Consider the following 13580-nt stretch of genomic DNA (forward strand, 5'->3'; position numbering starts at 1 on the left):
AGCACTTAACTTCTCTCCATCAGTGTCTCTCAAGGAACTTGTTTTATTACCTTGCAGAGCAAGGATTCTGACAACCACATCTTGGGTTGCTGGCCCAGATACTTCCTTTGCAAAGATATCAGGCTTGGTGTCTTCCCAGTGGATGATTCATAAACTGTCAATCATTTTTTCTTTCATTTCTTCAATAGGTACCTTCTGAGCACCTGGTCTGCATCTTGGGAGTGTTTGGATCACAACGTGAACAACGTGGGCAGCCCAGAAGCCCCGGGGGTTGGAATAGCGATGGTGTGGGTTTACATGCGTTAGATAAAAGTACTTTACTAAGTTGTAAGTAATGTTTAATCGCTCTATTTGAAACAACAACAAATAAAATCCTTGCTTTTAATGTGGATTGCATGTTTTATTTTGTGAAATAAACTTAGCCGTTTTTTCTTCTTCTGGTGTTAGCTGAGTCATCCGTTTATATAAAATAGCTTGAAATTATTTTGAACCTAGAATATAGACATGTTTTGTTCTCCAAGGTTTAGAGAAGTTGACCAGAGCTCAGTATTGATTTTTCATTTTGTAAAATGAATGAGGTTCCAGTGTTTCTTAATTGTAAATTGCTGAGTCTCTTCCACGCCTGTCTGGAGGACCTACTCCCTTCCTTCTGCCCAGGAGAGATGAAAGCTTATTTTTTCCATCAACTGAGTCATTTGAGATGGGAAAGTTAAGGCATTCAGGAGGACGGGTGTCAGAGCACTTGAAAGACAGGCTAATGCCACATGCAAACTCTGCTTCCTTCATGTCGGTACCCTGTACCCATTTTCTGTTCATACTTATTAAAAACTCACTTCACCAGACCCTCTTGCAGCCAAGAGTGACCGTGTGACACAGCTCTCGCCAGTGTAGTCAGAGTCTGTAGCAGGATGTCCTTCTTTTAACCTTCACCATTCTTCTTTCTGCCTGGAATGCAGATGGAATATCTGGAGGTCAGCCAGTCCTCTTGTAACTAAGAGACAATAGGCAAGAGAACAGAAATGCACACACTAAGAATGGCCTGGCAGGTGGAAGGGAGACAGCTAGATTCTTTACGGCCGTACCGAGTCACTGTCTTAGTCATGGGCAGACTGTGTTCATGTTTTTTACAAAGTGCAACTGATGGCATTCCTGATGGATGTGAATGCTTGTCCATATCTTTGTGATCACGGTTAATCCTAAATTGTCCATATCTATTCATATCTCAGTAGATGTTGGAGTGCAAGATCTATGCCTCATTCATCTCTATCTTTGGCACAGAATGGACGTTAAGTAAATGTTGTTTGTCAAGAGAATTGGATTTTTAGATATCAAGGTCCATACAGATGTAAAAGTCCTGTGTTTCTACCTGGTGGTTTATTTTCTCTTTTTTCTTTCCCTTTCTCTCCTTTTCCTTTTCTTTCCTCTTCGCTTTTCTTCTCTCTCTTGTGTTTCTCTTTCTTCTTAGAAATGAATTCTTTTTTTTTTTCTACTTACCTGAAATGTTCTAGAAAGGATCCTGGTACAAGGATATATATATATATATATATATATATATATATATATATAAAATCTATATTATCCAGCTTGATCATGTATATGTATGATCAAGCACAGCAAATGAGGGGCATTTCTAGCACATTAGTTGCATAACAAGCTTTAGAAATGGTTTTGGATTTCTTTTAACTACCTCTATGGCCACCCTGATTTGGCCTTTATTGGAGTAAAGTATTCTCTCTATGCTTGTGGTCTCACTGCAGATTTTTCTATCCAGTGGGAGCCAGAAATAAAAACCAATGCATTTAAAATGTGAAATGTGGAAAGGAAATAGAACAGTTTTGGAGCTGGCTTCCATTGCCTTATAAATATAGCATAGTTACTTGAATTCCATAAGAATTAAACTCTGATCTTTTAAAATGCATGCAAATTCTTGCAGAATATATATGAAGAAGTCACTATAACTGTTGAGGCACTTCGACTCCCTTGATAAATGGGACTTCCAGACCACACTTTATTGAGTCTCTGATTTTTAATAATTTGAATCCTGCAAGATTTAATTCTGCATAATTCTGGCTGAAATCAGCTTTTGATTGAGTTGTAATGGCTCTGTCATTGTAAATATCTCCGCATGCTAATGTCGTGCTGGAATTCAATAATATTTAGATGAAATTTTTCGCCTCGAGCATTATGGAAGCAAGATTTAGAAAGTCGGGAAGTTTGTGTCAAAGTGACATCTATTTTGGGTAACCTGCAACATTTCTAAATGCAATAAATGGTCATCTCAAGACATGGTTTAAATCATTATGAATCCTAAATATATATGTGTGGATCGATTATAATATGTGTATAATATGAATAAGATATATGAAAATTCTTAAAGTATATGTTTTATTTCATCTTGCAATATTTTCAGATACAGTCATCAGTGACTCAGCTGAGGATGACGGAATGGGAGCTGGGACCCCAAAGATGGAGAGGCAGTGTGGAGCTGTGGACATGGTTTGAGCTGAGTCTTGGCACTACCATTGACCCCAGTGGTGAATAAACTTTAAGGTTTCAAGAAATTCACTTACATTCTCTGAGACTCAGCTTCACCTGCTATAAAATCAAATAAACAAACCAATAATAGTTACTTCTTCATTATCTATCTCTCCATTAGACCAAGAGCATCTTGAAGAAAGATCCATTTCTTAGTACCTGTCACACATGGGTGTTCTACAAGTATTTGTTGAGTTAAATTGAAGGTTCAAGTGTGAAATGATTCGTTCAGTCCTCTCATTCAGTCCTATGAAGTAGGAACTATTATCATGCCCATTTTACAGAAGAAGGAATTGAGGAACACATAAGCTGTCAAAATTTAGACCAGCTATTAAGTGGAGGAATTGGGATTTGAACCCAAGCAGTCAGGTTCCAGAATCTGCGCTCCTAACCCTTGTGATGTGTTACAGATGGACACAACTTCTTTGGCCCTTCTTCCTTTAAGAGGTCGAGTGTAATTCTGCTCTTCCAGCAGGGGCTGGAAGGACCTTGAGGAGATGGTGGATGTGGGTTTGCTGGATGGTGAGGAGAGTATTATTGGAGGCTGGAGGAAAAGGTACCCAAGTTAGATGTTGGTAGACAGGTGAGTGAAATTATTGTTGACAGAAACAAGGAAAACAGAAAGGACACCTAAAAATCCTGTGCATCTGGCTAAAGACATCTCCAGGCAGAATGTTGACAGTGCCACCTGGCTTCTAGTGAGCTTTGATAAAATGCAAGAGAGAGATGAACTAAAGAAAAATCATGCAGGTTTTGAGCAACATTTAGAAGAAACGGGACAATCTTTTTATTCCACAAAAAGTTTTCAAAGTAAGAAATGGCTTCAGGGCAAAGATCAAATCCAGGGCTTTCTCAATAAAACCTTGCCTCAAGGTATAGATCTTAAGGGTGTGGGCTCTAAGACACCCCCCACCCCCTTTTGAGAAGTAGGATTTAAAAGTGTGACTGGTAAAATTTCTAAGGCTGTGCCTTATAGAACCTTTCAACTGTACAAAAAGCCTCTAGGAAACTGAAAGCCACTGTCTCAGAATACTCTGATTCTCAGCCCAAGGTAGAGTAGAAAGAAATGTGAATGTGGTTTTAATCTAATGATGCAAACCCTAATAAGATTCATAGACAATCCACAAGGTTTTTAGGAGAATTATATTGGTGGAAGCACTGCTGGCTTGGACAAACCGGGACAGAGACACTATAAAATGAAAAGAAGTCTTGGGTCAGTCTGCATCTACCCACCTACTCTGGACAGAAGGCTGACTGAGGAGGCTACTTGGCTGCAAATATGAACCATTTCCTATGGAAATTGAAGAATGGTCCAGAGGGAAAAGCCAAGAACCTTGGAGAATCATTTCCAGGGAGCATTACTGGGCTCTACTCAAGGAACTGGCCACATGTACCAGACTGGACTTTGGAATTGCTATAGATCAGGAGCTGCCAGGGACTCCTGTTTTCCCCCTTTTTGAGCAGGCATGCCTTTTGCAGTTATACTCTTCTTGTCTTAACATAGTAAATCAGGTGTGGGGAGAGCAGATAACTTTTCCCTTTAGTTCACAGATCATCATAATGAAAAGAACCAATTTGGGGAACTGCACCCAAGGAACCCCATCTGTAGGTGGATTTGATTTAGATAATGAAATATTGGACTTTAAGGCAATGCCAAATTGGGATGAGACCTCAGGGATCTCGGGGAAGGAGAATGTATTTTTCTTGTGTGAGGGAAATAAATAATTTGTGACCAGGTGGCAGAACAGGATAGATTAAAATGACTTTATTAAATTATTTGACAATTCTCCCATGGAGAGGAGGGATCTATTTTATCTCCCTTGAATCTGGGATGGACCATGAGTGTTTTGACCATTACATAATGCAGATATGATGCTCTGCCTGTTCCAGACCTACACCTTAATAGGACTGGAGGCTTTCATCTAGAATGCTTGGTGCCCTGAACTTCCATGTAGGAAGTCTGTCCTGCTGGAGAAATCACATGTAGAGGTTCTAAGACCATGTGGAGAGGGTCCTGCTAAGCCCAGGATTCCAGCTGTCCTCATCAATGTGCCAGGCTGGAGTCCAGCTATATTGATCCCCCCAGACCAGACCAGTCTCTAGCTGAACGTCACCAAGTGACCCAAGTCAACATCTTGTGGAGGCAAAGAATGATCAGCCAAGCTCTGTCTGAATTCCTGATCCACAAACAGTGAGATGTAATAAAATGGTTATTGTTTTAAGGCACTGAGTTTTGTTGTGTGGCCATAGATAACTAGAACTACCACTATGTCTCCCAAGTCCTTGTAAATTACTATGATCATTACAATGCTGCTGCTGATACTAATACTCCTGGCAATGGTATCTCCTAACTCCAAGTTGCCCCCTTGATGAGTGTATATAGCATCTACGCCAAATGCAGTTACAGTTTAGCCACTGACGTTGGAGATGGTGACATCATACAGTCTTGATTACAGTTCAGTATGGTACCAGAGGGAAAGTATTACTCTTCACTTGCCAAAACTCAGTGGTTCAAAACTCAGGTCTTGGGCTTCTCTGGTGGTGCAGTGGTGAAGAATCCGCCTACCATTGAAGAGGACAGGGGTTCTAGCCCTGGTCCGGGAAGAGCCCACATGTTGCGGAGCAACTAAGCCCGTGCTCCACAACTACTGAAGGCTGCGCGCCTAGAGCCTGTGCTCCGCACCAAGAGAAGCCACCGCAATGAGAAGCCCACGCACCGCAATGATGAGTAGCCTCGGCTCGCCGCAACTAGAGAAAGCACGTGCACAGCAACGAAGACCCAACACAGCCAAAAATAAATAAATAAAATAAATAAATTTATAAAAAAAAAACAAAACAACAAAACTCAGGTATTGCTTCCAAGCGAGGATAAGCCCCCGTTTGCTTGCCAGGCTTCGCCCGGTAGTTTTTCACATGCCGCAGTCGTTGCGGACTTCCCTGCCTCTTCCATTACACGGAGAGCTGCTTGAGGTCAGCTGTGTCTTTGCCTGAGTAACTTCCCCCTCCTCTCCCTCCACCACCCAACACTAACCCTGAGCAGGGCACATAGTAGGTGCTCTCTGCATTGTTGGTGGAAGGCACAAATGAGTGATAGGCATTTGGGAAATCTTTCTGTTCTTCTGCATTTCAGGTCTCCCTGCTGTTTCAAGGGCATGGCTGAGCAGATTAGCACATTATGAAAAGTTATTTTTACAGGTCTCGGGTTGATCACTTTCTTAGAGAGCAAATCTGGCCTCTTATAGTGATGGTAACAGAAAGGCATGATTCGTAACAGCAGCATTAAACCCAAAAGCGAATTGCTTTGACCGGCAAATAGCGCGAGGCCTTGCAGGACATTTGGTCGTGTCCAAAATGTCTATAAGACATTTGGTCCATGACAAAAGGTCCTTGATATTTGGTCCTGTCCAAAACCATTCGGCAAGGACCAAATATGTGTATGGGCATCTTGGGCAGGACCAGATGTCTGCTAACCATGTGAGGCCGTGTATGATAGGAAGACAGGGCTTTGGGTGAGGACACAAGTTCTCTGTGGGCTGAAATTCTAGGTGACCCTCAGCTATTTGGGTTTGATCTCTTCTCTGAGCCAGTTTTCTTATTTGTAAATTGCAGATAATGCCTCAGAAGATTGTAAGGACCCAAGAAGATAATGAAAGCATTTTATAAAGCTACTTTCCATTCAAGAGGTAAGAGAAATCCAAGTTTCCCAGAAACCTTGATCTTGCCACTATCTTCATCCCAAGAATGTCTAAGATTATGAAAATTGCCTAAATTTGGCTTCATTTTTGTCCCCCCCCCCCAACTCCCAGTCCCCAGTCTTGTCCCCAGTGGAATTACCAATGTGGGTTGTGTGACATGAGCTCTAAATCAGAGAAAGAACATAGTATACACGAGAGGAGGGTAGTGTAGAGTGAATAAACACAGGAGGTTAAATTTGATGGGGGCTTGGAGAATATTCCTCCCAAGCCAGACATGATGCAGATGGAGAAACTGAGCCCTGGGACACAGAGGAGCTTAGCCTAAGGCCATACACGTGATCGAAGATGAGCCAGCCGCACCAGGGTCCCACCCTGCAGCCTCACGGCACACAGAGGTCAGCAAACTTTTTCTGTAAAGAGCCAGGTAGTAAATATCTTAGGCCTTGAGGGCCTCACCGTCTCTGTTGCAATTACTTAGCTCTGCTGCTGTAGCATGAAAACGGCCACAGACAGTATGTAAATGAATGCACACAGCTGTGTTCCAATAAATTGTTCTTTATGGACACTGCTAAATCACATTCCCGCCCAGCTCCGGCTCCCCTACCTGCCATGTCTCCATTTATTGCCTGAGCACCCCTTTTTCCATTCCCCGCCCCCCCCCCCCCTTTTCAGGTAGTCATAGCTCTCTCTTCTTAGTGAAGAGGACTCCAATGACCTATGTTTTAAGTCCTGCCTTGTCTCTTATGACTTTGGGTGAGTTTCTGTACTTTCCATGCCTCTTTAATCCTGTGTGAGTCAAGGAGGCTGAACTAGTACTTCAAAGGAACCCGTGGTGCTTTGCTTCATGCATCTCTCTTTTAGGAATCCGTGGAGTCAAACAGCTCTGAACTCCCTCCTAGGTCTACAAACAATGCTTCGTCTTGGGCCTGGGACTTAACTTCACTCAGATTCAATCTCCCCATCTGTAAGTGGGGATAAGAAAAACATGGGCTCATGAGACTGTTACAAAGATGATGTTAGGGAGAGGGATAAATTAGGAGTTTGGGATTAACAGATACGCACTACTGTGTATAAAATAAACAAGGACCTACTGTATAACAGAGGGAACTGTATTCAATATCTTGTAATAACCTATAGTGGAAAAGAATCTGAAAAGGAATATATGCATAACTGAATCGCTTTGCTGTACACCTGAAACTAACACCACATTGCAAATCAACTATATTTCAATAAAAAACTTGTGAGAGATGTTGTTTGCATGTAAATGCTCTTTATAACAGAGCGAAACACTATGGAAATGTGAGGTTTTGTAAAGCATATTAGTATATGTACTAGAGCTACCTTTCGGAGATCTCCTGGGGTTTTCCAAAATGATATGTATGCTAACATTGACAGCTGAGGAAATATTCAGAGTTTTGTTCAGTGCGAGCCTGGTCCACGTGTGAGATGGGACCGCGGTGCAGCAAGCAAAACATTTGACAGCATGTTCACATCACCCATCAGCTGAAGAGCACAATTTGTTCCCTGGGCATTTTGTTTTGTATTTTCTTTTTAATTTATGTGTTGTTATTAAACAATTGCGTTTGGAGATCGTTGATCAGAGTGTGTTTGCGTTTCTAACTGAACATTCTAATAACGATGTTTTTACTTTGCTTGGTTTTTAAAGGTTCTTATAATTTCTATAACGTTTCATAAAACGTGGCAGCCAGAAAAGCTTTCATGGAAAAACAAAATGCATTTACTGAGACACTGATGCCTCCTTGCAAGGCTGTTGGAAACAGTATTTTGCAAAATTATGGCACAACTTACATCTTTGGAGCTGAAGGGAACTTAGGTACCTTCTCAATTGGCAAATCAGGTTAGGAAGTAGAGGTGACCTGAGGGCCGTGTGGAGGGTTCTGAGGCTATGTTTGGGCTCATTGGAGAAGGACTCTGTGATGGATTTGTAACGTCTGCCATGGTACATCCTGGAGGGGTATGTTGGTGCGTGTGTTAGTTGTGTGCGTTCATGTGCGTATAGGTGTGTGTGATGTGGTACAACCTCTACTCACTCCCTCACCCTCCTTTTGACAAGTAGGGAAGCACATTGATGGAAAGAGAAAGTGAGTTGCCCAGGATCATACTGGTAGGAATTGACAGTCGGATCTCGAACACTGAATACCTCTTGCTAGGTCAAACGCTCATTAAACTCACTGCCATGCCCTTTATATGACTGAAGAAGAATCTCTCTCCATGGTACCCTCCTTAACCAATCTCCTGTGCTCATCTGTGTGTAAGAAACTGATTCAGCTCATTACCTTTTTCCTCCCCAGTGATGGACTTGGTGAAACACGCCCTTGCCAGGACCTTTGAACGGGAACGTTGGTAACTGAGATGACGAGAGCTGCGGTAACCTATAACGTAAAAATACCTGGGGAAAGCAGCAACTGGAAATGCTCCAGAGGATTCTTTCTTCTATCTTTCTCTTGATTTTCCAAATTCCCTACTGGTATGACTTTTATTATCAAACAATTAGCTTAAATTTTTTTTTAATGTACCCCGAAGCCCAGTAGAAATCGCATGGTCTAGTTAATAAATATAATCTTCTGTTTTCAGATGGGCTAGTCCATGGGGATGGTTAGAAATTAAAGGCCCGTTTTGGACATGCAACCTTTGAGTGGCACATTCCCTATCAGCCAAAAGTCCCTGAGATCTACCGCGTGTCAGACTTAGTTCCATGCATTCTAGGGGACACAGTGACAGCAAAGAGGTGGTACTGACCTCAGGGAATATAATGGGATCAGAAAGAAGCAGTAATGTATGAATCTTGGAAAGCTGAAAAATTAAGGACTAAAGAGATGTTCATACACCTACTTTTAATAAAACTCAACCAAACCCCAAAAGACACGTCATAGAGTGCAAGAACGCACTTAGGGCTCATGCGTGTCAGCTATAATTTGAATCTCTAACTTGAGCACGCATAGGGGTCTGGGGTTGATCTCTCTTAATAGGTTATCACAGGATAGAGTTTAAAATACCACTTAAGTCATAACCTCATCTACTTAGAGATCCAGAAAGGGTTCCCAGGGCTGATCAGAGACCTGATTTGCAAATTACTATAAATTAATGTAGTTATAGCTGAGACATGAATATATGCTTGGAAATGCTCATATAGTGCCTAATATATGCGTGTCTTAAGATGATAATAGTGGTAATTTCTAAGACGACTTTTCCTCTAGCTGGCACCTTTCACCTTGTGATCTTGAAGTCCTTTACAAACACTAATTAATTACATTAATTTCATCATAAAGCTTGCTCATTACTGTACTTTTATTATAAGCTCTTGCCGGCTCAGATTTAATGCAACACCCTTATTGAAATTCTGCTCTTTGATATTGCTAAGGATCCGTTCAGATATTATACGTGCCTTTATAGGTTTTTTTAACTGTACCAATAATAGTTAGAATAAAGGTTGTTTCCCTTCCACATGGGAAGGTACAAAGGGAGATTTAAGTGGAGCCCAGATCAAGTACTATGACTGTCCCTAGGTCACAGCGTGTATAGGGTGAGAGTGGTGCTGTGCGGGGATAGATTTCAGCATGAATACCAAACTGATGGACTGAGAATGGCTGTCTGGTGCTTTGGGTTAAGAAGGATTCTGAGCCACATCCAAGACTGGCAAGAACAACTGCTCTGACCAACTTGCCCTGGACACAGGTATGGAAATTGGGGTTTGTTGGCTCACGATCGCCCTCTCCCTGCTGTCCTTGATATTGCATCCAACATTCAACTAAGGCAAGAGATCTGCGTCCAGTTTCATTTCTCCTTCTTATGAGGTGTGTAGTATTATCCAAGAAACTTGCAGAACCTTTTTCTTTCTCTCTAAAATGGGTATACTCACGCTTGCCTTACTGAAACTTCAGGACTTTAAGGTGATAAACTGATGGAATAATGTACAGGCAGACTTCTTCCTCAGCTGAGGAGTATTTATGGTAGCTGGCTACCTAGTGGAAAGCAGATCAACTTCGGAGGCAGGATACTTGGATTATGAAATCAAACCAGTTGTCTCACTGGTGACTAGGTGATGTGGGCAGAGCATTTATTCTCAATGAGCTTCCATCTTTTCTTGTATAAAATAGGGATCATGATATCTTTGCATCTGACTCACAAATCTGTTCAGAGATTTAAGTGAAATAGAAACACAATAAATGTGATAATTGTCACGTAGTAGGTGCTCAAAAGTTTTCTAAAAACTGAAAAACAAAACTCAGAAATATGCAAAGAGCTATGAAAGGAAATGCATTCAGATGATAAAAATGGGTTTGCACTCGGAGGTGGACAGGAGTAATTTTTTTTTAATATGAATTTATATATTTATTTATTTATCTATTTTTTAAATTTTTGGCTGCGTTGGGTCTTCATTGCTGTGCATGGGCTTTCTCTAGTTGCAGCGAGCAGGGGCTACTCTTCGTTGCGGTGCGCGGGCTTCTCAGTACGGTGGCTTCTCTTGTTGCAGAGCACGGGCTCTAGGTGCGCGGGTTTCAGTAGTTGTGGCACGTGGGCTCAATAGTTGTGGAGCACGGGCTTAGTTGCTCCGTGGCATGTGGGATCTTCCCGGACCAGGGATCGAACCCACGTCCCCTGCATTGGCAGGCGGATTCTTAACCACTGCGCCACCAGGGAAGCCCCTAGAGTAATTGTTGTTGCTGTCTTTACTTCTACGTTTTAACATTTTCCCTGATGAACATGCATAGATTTTATAATGGAATAAGAACCAAAAGTACTCTTTTGGTGGCTCCACAAATCTATATATGTGATAAAATTGAGTAGAAACACGCAGGCTTGCACACACACACACGCGAATGAATACGTATAAAAACTGGCAAAGTTAGACCTGAATAAGGTGTGCAAATTGTACCAATATCAATTTACTGAGTTTGATATGTCTGATAATTTTGAGAGATGTTACCACTGAGGGAAGCAGGAGGACGAGTACAGAGGACTCCACTTACTATTCTTGCAACTTCCTGTGAATGTATACTTATTTCAAAATAAAAATTTTTTTAAAGTTATCAAGATAACCTAAAAGGAATTAAATATTAGCTGCTCAGATGTTCAATCAATATATGGATGGGTGGATGGATACATTCTCACTATTCCTATTTCTTTATTCATCAGTAAACTCTGTTAATGCTGTGCACATGGTTTATAGGACTTTTCTCTAAACATTAGCTTTTGGCTTGAGAACGAGAATCTCTTTGTCAGGGAGGATCGTAGACACATGTTTGTAAATGCTGACGGTCTCACCTTTGAGAACAGATATTTTGCCCGTGGTGATTCCAGACTACAGCCATGATGGGTGTCCTAGAAGTGTTCTTGTAGGCTTAAAAAAAATCATCCCCTTTCTCTGATTCTAAGCATGGGGCCAGAAGGGAGTGGAGTGCCATCTGCTAGCTCATTGGATCTTGGTACAGAATGGGAACAGAAAACCAACCCAGCCATTGCTTTGGATATAGCAGACCCTGAATGTAATAAAAACTGTGTTCATATGCTTCATTAGATAAATAAAGCTGACTTGGATAGGTTGCTTCAAACCCAAAGTGAACTGAAACCAAGTTGGCTACACTTGGTATCGAAAATTAAAAGTAATAGTGGCTGCCAGTTTTGAATGATCCAGGAACTCTGCATATATTACATCTTCTAATGTGACCATGACCCTATGGGACATAGGATATCATCTGACCATGATGCTATGGGACACACATTCTAATCTGACTACAGCCTTGTGGCGTATATATTCTTCATTCCATTTTGCAGAGAAAGAAAACACGACTCAGAGGTTAAGTAACAACATAAGTGCCTTAGTACTCGGTAATGCTGCTGTAACAAATAAACCTCAGCGTATCAATGGCTTGGCACACACACACAAGTTTATTTCTTGTTCACATACCAGTTCAATGTGAATGCCAGGGACTGACTCCACATTTTCCATACAGGGCTTTCAAGGTGGGCAAAGAAGAGGAGACGCAACATGGAGAAGGCACACCTACTTCTCAACCAACTTGTCCCAGATGTGCCACCCATCACTTCTGCTTTACAGGCATGAGCTAGTCACAGTGTCCTTCCTGGGAAAAGACTGAACAGGTGAGGATCAGCTCCCCAGTGACATCTCTACAGGAAGGAAGGAGAGTGCGCACATCTTTGGCTGCCTCTGCCGCGGTCCTTCCACAGGGCATGGAATGGGAATCAGACTCGGGTTCAGCCATGCTCTTTCTGGAACCATAGTACAGAGTGTGGGTTAGAGTCTGGGCTCTGCACTCAGCCTACCTGGATTTTGATCCTGGTTGTAATGCTTTGTAGATTTTTGACCTTGGGAGAAAGTTGCTTAACCATTCGAAGGCTTGACCTCCTCTTTGGTAAAATATGAGAATAATAAAAATTGCCACCCCTAGAGCTGTTGTAAGGATTACAAGAAGAATGCATGCAAAACATTTAGAGTGAGGCTTGGTGTATAGTAAACATGCACATATATTTATAATTATTTTCGTTATTATAATGATGATGACTTTTACTCCATGCTCCCTTCTCATCCCATTCACTCCCACTTCGTTTAGCTCTTTTGTCTTGTACCTCTTTGATGTCTTAAGTTTTGCAGTCTGTCCAGATTGCTCCAGCTCTATCAAACTCTTTGCAGTAACTGTAGTCTAGGAAAACATAAAGTCCTTTCCCTTCTGCGGAGGCATTTCATAACGTAAACGTTTTGCCTAGGAGTGTCAGTATTGCCACGGGGACATTTCCAGTCTCCCAAAGCAAACACATTTGACACTGTTGATTTGGTGTATAAATGTATGTGGCTTTATTAAATGTGCATTAAAGTGCTCGCCTCATAAATTGTATGCACTCGGCCCACTCCGAGTACAATGCACACAACTGAATTTTTCTAACCACACAGGTGGAGCAATCAGGCCAACTTCAAAGTTGGTGAGAATAGAGTGAGTCAAGCTCCCCCTTCCCTCCTCCCCCTGTAGCTCTTCTGTGGGGCCTCCCAGTTTGGCAGTTTGGCAGGTTTCAGCTGTACTCTCCCTGCTCATAGGCTTGTTAAACTAGAGTTCACATCCTGCCCTCTGTGAGGTCCATTCACTTGCACCTAAGGGCATTGGGAGGGGATGGATTTGATTCATTAGTGTGAGTTCATCTGGATCTGCTGGTAGCATCAAGCTTCCTGTCCTGTCAAATAATGTATTCATGCAATTAGTCATGATCTGTCTTTTCATCTGTCTATCATCCATCCATCCATCCATCCATCCATCCACCCATCTTTCCATCCATCCATTCATCCATCCATCCATCCATCCATCCATCCATCCATCT

The sequence above is a fragment of the Balaenoptera ricei genome, chromosome 2 (genome assembly GCF_028023285.1).
Source record: "Balaenoptera ricei isolate mBalRic1 chromosome 2, mBalRic1.hap2, whole genome shotgun sequence".
In the NCBI taxonomy this organism is placed as follows: domain Eukaryota; kingdom Metazoa; phylum Chordata; class Mammalia; order Artiodactyla; family Balaenopteridae; genus Balaenoptera; species Balaenoptera ricei.